This window comes from Benincasa hispida, chromosome 1, assembly GCF_027475165.1.
Source record: "Benincasa hispida cultivar pf3 chromosome 1, pf3_genome.v1.1, whole genome shotgun sequence".
NCBI lineage: Eukaryota > Viridiplantae > Streptophyta > Magnoliopsida > Cucurbitales > Cucurbitaceae > Benincasa > Benincasa hispida.
Genome location: NC_143478.1, coordinates 55,106,225 through 55,117,274, shown reverse-complemented (window position 1 = coordinate 55,117,274; position 11,050 = coordinate 55,106,225). Strand labels below are relative to the sequence as shown.

General features: G+C 40.7%; 1 non-coding gene across 1 annotated transcript; it reads left to right on the top strand.

The window, feature by feature from the left end:
- Positions 1 to 560: 560 nt before the first annotated feature.
- LOC120070465 (small nucleolar RNA R71) lies at positions 561 to 667 on the top strand. Its single transcript, XR_005479960.1, has one exon. It is a non-coding gene; the product is annotated as a small nucleolar RNA R71 (small nucleolar RNA).
- The last annotated feature ends 10,383 nt before the right edge of the window (positions 668 to 11,050 follow it).

Below are 11,050 nucleotides of genomic sequence, written 5' to 3'. Positions count from 1 at the left end.
CTCCAGAGAGGATGATGCGGTGCTTGAAAGCTGGTGGCTTGTTGTTGCTATTAACCGTTAGTTCGTTGGAAAAATCCTGATGGTCCTCCTTTTTGCAGCATAGGTTGGTAAAATTAGGGTGGTTTCTCCATCCGGGGTTGTATGTATTTGAAAAAGGGTTATTCTTGACATAGTATATTGACTGCAGGTTCCATGGACACTCTTCAACAAAATGCGATTTTCCACATGTAGCACAACTGGTGCTTATCTGTTCTATTCCATTGACTTGCCCTCTTTGCGTTCCAGGATTGTTGATTGTGATGCCCTGTAACAAATTTATCATCACATTCACTTGATTTTGCAAAGATGCGATGGCACCATTATTTGCGTTACCTTCTCTGGGTTTTACTCGTTGATCGCTTTCTTGCCAATCCTCATGGTTTTTCAATATGCGATCAAGAAAGTTCTTTGCCTCATCATAATTCTTGTCCAGCAGACTGCCTGCTGCTGCCGCATTGGCAGTTGTTTGCGATGCAAGATTTAATCCATGGTAGAAAATCTCCATTTGGAGGCAGTTTGGCAATCCATTGTGCGGGCAGTCGCGCACTAATCTCTTGAACCTCACCCATGCGTCACTGAGCGATTCGTCTTCTTCTTGTTCAAAATTTGTGATTAACTTCCTCTTTCTAGCATTCTCTGTAGGAGGGAAATACTTCTTCATGAACTTCTCCACAACCTGTTCCCATGAAGTTATCTCTCCTGGTTCGAGGGAATATGCCCATTTTCTTGCTTTATCGTATAGTGAGAATAGGAATAGCGTGAGTCGAACTTCTTCAGCGGAGATATTAGGGAACACAAAAATGTTACAAATTTCAATGAAGCTTCGGAGGTGGGCGTGTGGATCTTTGCCATGTTGTCCACCAAACTATCCTGTTGTCTGAATCATTTGCAACATGACCGGCTTCATCTCAAACCTTGATCCATCCAATGCTGGCCTCATGATTCCTGGGGAGAAATCATACAAGTTTGGTGATGCATAGTCCCGGATGGGTCTATTGGGATCATTCGCTAGGAGGATAGAATTTGCCATTATGTTATTTGCATTCGCGACTCGTTCTTCCAGTTGTTTAGTCATTTTGTGAGTTCTTCCTTGTTGTCGGCGTCTGTTTCTCTGTCTTCTGCGAAATGTTCTTTCGATCTCTAGGTCGTAATTGGGCTCAGGAGCATGTCCTTTGATCATGCAACGCTGGCTTCTTCCTTTATCAAAGGAATGGCAATGAACATAGGTCAAAAGCTGCAAAGAAAATAAAAAAAGGTTTGTTGTTAGCGCAATATATACCATAGTCCCCGGCAATCGCGCCAAAAACTTGATGCGTGAAATTGTGATGCGATGTGGTGTGAGTTTGCGGTGATGTGTGTTATGCGGTGATCATGAAAGTTTCCCTAACAAGACCCAAGTATAAGCCTTCTTAGGTTTCCTGGTAAGTCCAGGGTCGAACACAGGGACTACTAAGTAGATATGCGACACTCTTTGATTCTATTGCGGTGGTAAAAATAATGAAGTGGGTAGTGTTTTGATCTAGATTTTTCCTATGCAATGGAGTTAAACACATAGTTGATGAAAGCGTAGAGTTACGATAAGCATGCGATGAAAGGGTTGAGAAGGGGTTTAGCAAACATTCCTAAGATTGTGCACAAGTTATGCGATCGTGCTACACATAAATAACAACACTCCATTTCTCAATGCAGAATGCCATAATTCCTATTTCTAGGACACATGCGATGTGTATGCGAAACAGTCGATAGGACTTATTTCTAAGCCTCTACTATTGCCTATGCGATGATGAATGATGCACACATAAAACAAGGTGACCACATACAATCACTCCTACTTTTAGGGCGCATGCGATGTGTAAATAGCAATAGAACTTATGTCTATGTTTCTATTTCTTGCTTATACGATTCTAATCCGACTTTCTCAAGCCTAGATTCTAATCTGACTCTTTCAAGCCTAGATTCTATCTTTAGATTACTCTCTCTAATATGTCCAAATGATGTATGATGCATACATAAGACAAGATGAACACATAAAATGTAAATCTTAAGTCATACTAGCTAAGTACTTCTCAACCCATTCAGAAATTTAGCTACTCATGTGAGGTATGAAGACATTGAACATAGATTGAAATTAGATTTCCATTTTTTGTAAACAAAGTACTAAATACAAAATAACAAATGGAAGTGAGATATAACAAGCTCGGTAAGCAATCTCTTGCTTCCTGTGGCCTTTTACACTGCTCTTTTATCACTTCAACTCTGTTCTTAATGTGGATTCTTGCTCTCGCAAGTGTTGGCCCTCTCTCTTTGTATTGCTTTTCGACAGTCTCTCGATCTGTCCGGGATTGATCTCTTGGCTTCCTCGTCTCCTTGCTCTCTCTCCGTCCTCTATGTATAAGTGTACGCGGGAATGGACTATCTGACAACTTTCTAACTCCCTTTTACACTGGTGGCCTTCGGTTTTTATTGATTTCAAGGTGAAGCAGCCTTTCTTCCTAATGATTGCAATGATTGGCGGCATTAATTCCTCTATTCTGTTGCGTCATTTAATGGTCACCGAAAGTTGAGTGTACTTGCTATAGTGTGACTTTTAATGGCATGTCAACTACATTTGGAATCGACCGTTATCACCTTTCCGTCCCATCATGATTTATTATGCTGTCGCCTTGATGCGAGGTCTCTATGCAGCCACCTTTTTAAGAAACTTCTCATGATTGCATGACTTGCGATCGCAATCTTCATGTGTGCTGACGCATTATTCCTTTGGATCGCAATTTCATATGCGCCATCGCATTGTACCTACACAAAATAGGTAAATTAACTACTAATATGCGATGAATGCTTGCGATCGCAATTCCTTACAATTTAGCATTTTCGGACATGATATTGCTTATTTTACCATCACATTCTCTCATTGTTTTACTTATTTAAGCTGTAATAACTTGTATTTCTACCAATTATCAATGTACAATGCCTGAGATAATGCTAGGACTTTGTTCTTACAATCCTGAAAGATTTGTATACCCAGAACAAACCGAGCCTCTTCCAAATCTTTCGTTTGGAATTGGGTCACTAGCCAGTTCTTAACTGCAGTCAGTAGACCTACATCATTCCCAATGAGTAGTAAATCGTCTACATACAACACTAAGAAAACTACTGAAGCGTTGACAATCTTCTTGTAGACACAAGGTTCATCAATGTCCTGATCAAAGGCATACGACTTGATCACAGTATCAAACCGTATGTTCCATGATCTAGACGTCTATTTCAGCCCATAAATGGATCGATTTAGCATGCAAACCTTTTGCTCTTGATCTTGGGCTATGAATCCCTCGGGTTGCACTATGTAAATGGTCTCCTCAAGATTGCAATTCAGAAAGGCCGTCTCACGTCTATTTGCCAAATCTCATAATTATAACAAACTGTAATGGACAGGAGGATGCAGATCGACTTTAACATGGTAACAGGTGAGAAAGTCTCCTCATAGTCGACTCCATCTACCTGGGTATGACCCTTTGCCACAAGTCGAGCCTTGAAGGTTTGCACCTTCCCATTAGCACCCCTTTGCGCTTGTAGATCCATTTACAACCTATAGGTCTTACCCCATCAGGCTGATCTACAAGATCCCATACTGAGTTGAAGTACATCGATTCCATCTCGAGATCCAAGGCCTTGACCCATTCATCCCAGTCGACATGCTCTATTGCCTTCTGATAAGACAACGGATCCTAAACATCGCCATCTTTACCATAGCGAGGATTTCTGTGAAACCCAGATAGCAAACGGGTAGGTTCGTAACCCTCCCATTGCATCAAAGTTCCCTCAACTCTTGAGGTGGAACCAACCTACTAGATGAACTACCATCAACAACTCTTGCTGATGAAGCAAGCTCTTCAAAAACTCTTGTTGAAGTTTCAATAGTTTCATTGGAAATCTCATGCAACACGACTTTACTTCGTGGACTGTGCTCCCTAATATGATCCTCCTTCACGAAAGTAGCGTTCGTGGAAATAAACACCCTATTTTCTGAGGGATCGTAAAAATAACACCCTCGTGTACCTTTGTGGTAGTCTACAAAGAGCCATAACCTCGACCGTGATTCCAACTTCTTGGGATTTACCTTAAGAACATGTGTAGGGGAGCCCAACTGCGGAAGTGACATAAACTAGCTTTACGCCTGTTCCACAACTCCAGAGGTGTTCTCGCAACACTCTTGGAGGGAACATAATTGAGTATGTATACCGCAGTCTCCATTGCGAAACCCCAAAACGAGTCAGGTAAGGAAAAATAACTCATCATCGACGAACCATGTCCAACAATGTTCTATTTCTCCTCTCCGCTACACCATTTTGCTGAGGTGTACCTAGTGCTAAGAGTTGGGAAGCGATTCCATGTTCTATCAAATAGTTCTGGAATGCCGAGTCCAAAAACTCTCCACCTCGATTTGATCAAAGTGTTTTAATCTATCTATCGAATGTGTTTTCAACTTCAGCCTTGAACTCTTTGAACTTTTCAAAGGATTCAGACTTTCGTTGCATAAGATAAACATACCAATACCTAGAGTAATTATCAGTAAAATACTCATAGCCACCTGAGGCTCACACATTCATAGGACCATGAAGGTCAGAATGTACTAACTCAAGAGGCTCTTTGGCTCGATAACCTTTTTCAGTAAAAGATCTTTTAGTCATCTTACCCTCAAGGCAAGATTCACACACCGGTAAAGAAGTTTCTTCTAACTTACTTAGAAGTCCATTCTTCACCAATCTCTCAATCCTATTGAGATTGACGTGTTCTAATCGAAGGTGCCAAAGTTAGGCATTTTATTTTGGAGAAATTCGTCGATGTTTAGATTGAGTTACGACAGTTTTAAATAACTCTGTGTTATGGAAGGAACTTATGGCTAACGGTCTTAGCACATACAAGTTACTTTCCAGATACACTGTACAAATATTAACACCATCTTTATGAATAAATGCTTTATCTACATTAGACGAAATAATGTATTTACATTGCAGCAAGCACTTTACAGAAATAAGGTTCCTCTTAAGTTCAGGAACAATATATACTTCATTTAAACAAGAAACCTATTCTGTAAAGATAACTGGATCCCTCCCACTGCCACAGCTAAGACGACATGCCCGGTGCCTACTCGCATCGTCATCTCACCAGCCTCCAGTTGTCGCCAGAATCTAATCCACTAAAAAGAAAAACAAACGTGATTAATGGCGCCTGAATAAATTATCCAGACAGAATCATCATTCTCCACTAAACAAGTTTCAAGTACAAGTAAATCATATTTACATTTATCTACCTTGGCCTTAGCCTTGGCGGCCTTCCTTTCCTTCAGCCAACGAGGATAGTTCATCTTCCAGTGTCTGTCCTGATTGCAGTGGAAACATTTTCCCTTTTCAACCAGCAGCGGATGCCTTCTTGGGGCGACAGGTGGTGGGTTAGTAGGCGCCTTCCCTTTCTCCTTACCACCTTTTTTTTCTTCCCCTATCCATAGTTAGAAGTAGAAGGTGTAGACTTCGTTCCTGTGGTCGAACCTCTATGGAACATCCTGAAAGATGAAGCAACATTTGCCTCAGCCTTCTTCCTCTCTTTATTTTTCAGTAAAGATTGGTAGGTCTGTAACTCGTTGAGGAGAGTTGTAAGGGTCTATTTCACTTTGTTAAGTATCATATTACTAAAAAAATACGGGAGGCTCTCCGGCAAAGAATGTAGGATTATGCTAACCTTTTTTCCCTCATCAATAGTAGACCCATTCAACTTCGCCACATTGAAGTGGACCATCCACAGGATTAAGCATGTATGCCCTAGTACAAAACAATAAACTAGGACATAAAAGCCCAGTACAAGAAAATCTCCCACTTGCCCTAGTCTAGCCGCGGGTGATTCTGAAGACCTAGCTCTGAAGGTGACTCTTAAACACTGTAGCCGTGAGAGCCTTCGTAAACGGGTCAGCAACATTCTGCTCCAAAACAATCTTCGTGACAATTACGTCTTCTCAATGCACTATCTCGTCGATCAGATGATACGTTCGCTCTATGTGTTTGCCGCGCCTGTGACTTCTAGGCTCCTTGGAGTTCGCCACAGTCCCACTATTATCACAATAGAGGGTAATGGGCCTAAACATATCTTGAACAACTTCCAATTCTTTCAAGAACTTCCTGAGCCAGACGACCTCCTTAGCAGCTCACAAGCCGCTACGTACTCCGCCTCCATGGTGGAGTCAGCGATGCACCCCTGCTTAGTGCTTCGCCACACTACAGCTCCTCCATTAAGAGTAAAGATTAACCCTAATGTGGACTTACGAGAGTCCCTATTAGTCTGAAAGTCAGAATCCGTGTATCCAGTAAGGATCAAATCTCTAGATCTATACCCGAGCATGTAGTCCCTCGTTCTCCGAAGATACTTGGGGATGTTTTTCAATGTGGTCCAGTGACCCTAACCTGGCTCTGATACCAATTAAAGGAACTCTTAAACAAGAGTATCCATGAGCGGATGCAGATCTTTCTGATTTCATTGTGACATATTTACCACACATACATTCTAATAAATAGATATGCATTATAACACTAATTATAGGCATGCTTTAACAATTAAAATACAAAAGACTGAGTATACATACCAGTTAAAGACAATCTTCACTCAAACTCAATTCAGCGGAAGCTAACACCTCTACGCTCCTTATCGCCCAGCAAACCGTCGCCTAACAACACCACGATCGTCTATACAAACGGCAGCGCACTTACCACTCGAAGCCCTCGGTATTCTTGAAGTGAGAATCTAAATGGTGAACTTTGATAGAATTAATAGAGGGAAAAGGAAAAAATGATTGTGTAGTACGAACAAGCAAGTGAGAGATAGTAGATGACTATCGTATAGTTGGGTGCTTGTCGGTTAGAGAAAGGTACATGATCATATAGGTTTTACTAAGCGATCATCTAGCTAATAGTAAGCAATCGTTTAGGTTTGCTTGGCGCGCTATGCGAACATTTAGAAAAGGTAAGCAATCGTTTAGAAATTGTGTGCGATCGTTTAATATGCAGGTGTGTATTGTTTAGGACGATGGGCGCTATCGCATAGGCTCTCAACACTTAGCGATTGTAAATTTTTCACACAGTGAGCGAATTTTTGAAAAATATTTCAAAATGAAAACAATTTTCATTTTTATTCTTAAGTTACAAGAACCGAATTCGATCTTCCCACTTTCGCACGATTCCGGAGAAATTCTCAGCCAATTATCTCATAATCGCCTAATTAATTAAATAATGAATATAATCATATTATATTCTTAACCTATAGTTTGATATCATATATCTATTATAGTAATTTCTCCTCTACTTGATACAAATATTTATATCCAATTTTCTCCAAAATAATGTATCTCATACATTTAGTCAATTATATCATATATAATTAACCAGTTCAATTGTATCATATATAATTGAATCCCCTCTTGTCAATTTGAACATTTCAAACTGACCCAAAAAATGATTCTCAACATTATCCAAGCTACCAAGGGGACCTTATGGACTTGTAGCTCGAAGCATCAACAGTACGTGAATAGCTGACTAAACTCTTTAGGCACAAGATCCACCATTAGTTAACTGCCAAACATACCACTAAAGACCAAAAACTGAACAATTCTTACCACAGATATATTTATGTGTCCATCGGATATAACCAATCATGAGTACTATGACCCTTCACAGATGCTCGTAAGTACAGCTGGGCCAATTTATCATTTTGCCCCTATAGTTACATCTCACTCCTTAAATACCACTGATTCTTCTAATGAAAAATACAACATAGTCTAACTATGTGTGAATACCTCTCAGGCCAAGAAAAGATGTGTGGCGCCACATCGTTCAAGCCCTCGAATCAGCCCTTAAGGAAGGTATCTATTTACTTACCCTTGCTTTGGAGAAGGAGTGAATTCCATCTTGTGTAGCTAAGTTCCCAGCTCCCAAATAACATGAATCCCGAAAGTGGTAGGTTTGAGTCTGCGACCTGGCCACTCACACCCATGCAAATCAAAGAACCACCACCCATTGTTACTAAGAAACTGAAAGAGCAGAGGCGTTTACAGCTATCTTCTCTACCAGAATTATTATGAAGCTATGCGACTAGAAATCGATCCCTCAATAGCAGGAGTTCCCAACTCACTCAGGATTGAGTCATGTTACCTATGGTCATCTTAGTGAAGTGAAGTCTCTGTCATGAACGGTGTTATATAACGAGATGTTAACACTTCGTGGTAAAGTCTTATACAAACTCTTTGTATAGGACGCCCCCACTCGCATGTCCCCTACACAAATGATCAGGATCAAGTCATCTATGACAAGTTACAACACTTGTGACCATTCCACAAAGCGGGCCACATCCGTAGCATTACCAAGATAAGGTTTCCCTCCTATATTCATATACTACAGAGCATTTTTGTTATCACTTAAGACATGATCTACTTTTATGTCACCACATACATGCTTAAGTTACATCCAGATAACCAAGGATTTTGGGTTTATTGGTTTGTGGTAAAGCAAATAAAACAATCAACTGAGCAAAATCAAGAAGTGAAGTAAAATATCATTTATTATATATCACAAGCGTTCGTACAAACTATTTACAAACTATCGGACACGAAACTTTAAGGCATCAACCCCAACACCTTGAACTCTCTGAACTTTTCAAAGGATTCAGACGTTCATTGCATCAAAGAAATATACCAATACCTAGAGTAATAATCAGTAAAAGTGATGAAATATTCGTAGCCTCCCTTGGCTGCACATTCATCAAACCACAGAGGTCAGAATGTACTAACTCTAGAGGTTCTTTGGCTCGATAACCCTTTCTAGGAAAAGGTCTTTTAGTCATCTTACCCTCAAGGCAAGATTCGCACACCGGTAAAAATAATTTTCCTCTAACTCGCTTAGAAGTCCATTCTTCACCAACCTTTCAATCCTATTGAGATTGATGTGCCCTAATCGAAGGTGCTTAAGTTGGGTATTTTCTTTCGGAGAAACCTTTTGTCATTTATTTTGAGTTACGACAATTTTAAACATCTCTATATTATGGAGGGAACTTGTTGCTAACGACCTTAGCACATACAAGATATTTTATTTTATATGTTTTATAAATTTCAATTCCTTCTTTATGAATAAACACTTTATTCAATTGAAATTCAAGAGTATATTTACACTATAACAGGCACTTTATAGAAATCAACCTTTTCAACTTAGGAACTACATAAACATCATGTAAAATAAGAAATTTCTTCTGTAAAGTCAACTGGACTCCTCCCACTGCCATAGCTGAGACGATGTGCTCGGTGCCTACTCGCATCGTCATCTCACCAGCCCCTAGCTGCCGCCAGGATCTAATCCCTTGAAAAGAAGAACAAACATGATTAGTGGCACCAAAGTCAATAATCCAGGAAAAACCATCATTCTCCACTAAACAAGTTTCCAAAACTAGTAAATCATATTTACCTTGTTTTTCTTTAGCCTTGGCCGCCTTCTTCTCCTTCAACTAGCGAGGATAATTCCTCTTCCAATGCTCGTCCTGATTGCATTGGAAACACTTTGCCTTGTCAACCAATGCTGGACGCCTACATCGCTGGGCAACAGGCTGTGGGTTAGCAGGTGCCTTCCCCTTCCCCTTACCACCCTTTTTCTTCTTCCACTTGGTAGTGTTAGAAGTAGAAGATGCAGACTTCGTTCCAGAGGTCGAACCTCGATGGAACGTCTTTGAAGATGAAGCAACATTTGCCTCACCTCCCCTCTTCTCCTTACTTTTTAGTAAGGATTGGAATGTCTGCAACTCGTTAAGGAGAGTTGTAAGGGTATAGTCCACTTTGTTTAGAATCGCATTGCTGACAATGTGAAGGAAGCTATCCGGCAACAAATGGAGGATAATGCTAACTTGGCTGCCCTCATTGATCTGAGACCCATTCATCTCTACCACATTGAAGTGGACCATCATGTTAAGTACGTGTTCACGAACAGAAGTGCCTTCCTCCATTTTGCAGTTAAAGATGCATTTAAGAGCCTCGTGCTTGAGCTATCCAGACAGTTGTCCGAACATCCCCCGCAGGGACTCCATGATCTCACGGACTGAGACCATGGGCTCATGCTTGCTAGCCAAAACATCGTTAAGACTGGCCAAGATATACGCTCGGGCCTTCTTATTCGCCCGTGTCCAATGCTCGTAGGCCTCTCGAACATTTCATGTGGCGTTATGAGGTGGAATAGGAGGACACTTCTCTATAAGGACGAACATGAGATCATTAATGATCAAAATTGGTGTGATCGTGTGTTTCTAACTAGTGTAATTCTCACTAGTCAATTTTTCGGTGCTAAGTAGAGCTAAAGTGGCGCTGGCCATTTTTACGTTGCTAAAAAATGAACAAACTTAATAAGTATATGCAAAACCACATTTTAACACCAATTTTAGTTTTAGCAAAATAGTTTCCAAGTACCCTAAATGAAAAGACTTCTATTTCGCAATGATGTCCTAACAAGCAGGACAAACGTCACCAATGGGGTGATCAGATACCCTTCACTGGGATGAGACACTCCCAACCATTAGACAGAAAGAACTCTTGTAACTGCACCTAACAGTCACCATTCGTTCGATCCAGAACTGTTAACCCTTAAAATTCCGCGTAAGTGTAACCTCTCATTTTTGGCTTTAGAGTCCCGCCCTAATACGCCCACCATAGGGAAAAATTAGATTAGGACAAGAGATTAAAGTGACCTTATCCTATACAGGAGATCAGATAAAGAAACGTGCAAAACTGCATCCTATAGGGGGACACCCAGGCTACCTCGAGGCGATGCACAGAAACCTTATCCAACCTAATGAGAGAGACAGTGGGATATGTTGTCGTATGTCCTACTCTCGCTTACTATGAACATTCTCTCCATCCACCTTAATATTGACCTACCCAGACACCATCCTTTAGGGGGACACTCCTAGGCTGCCACGAGGTCGAGGATAGATCTCA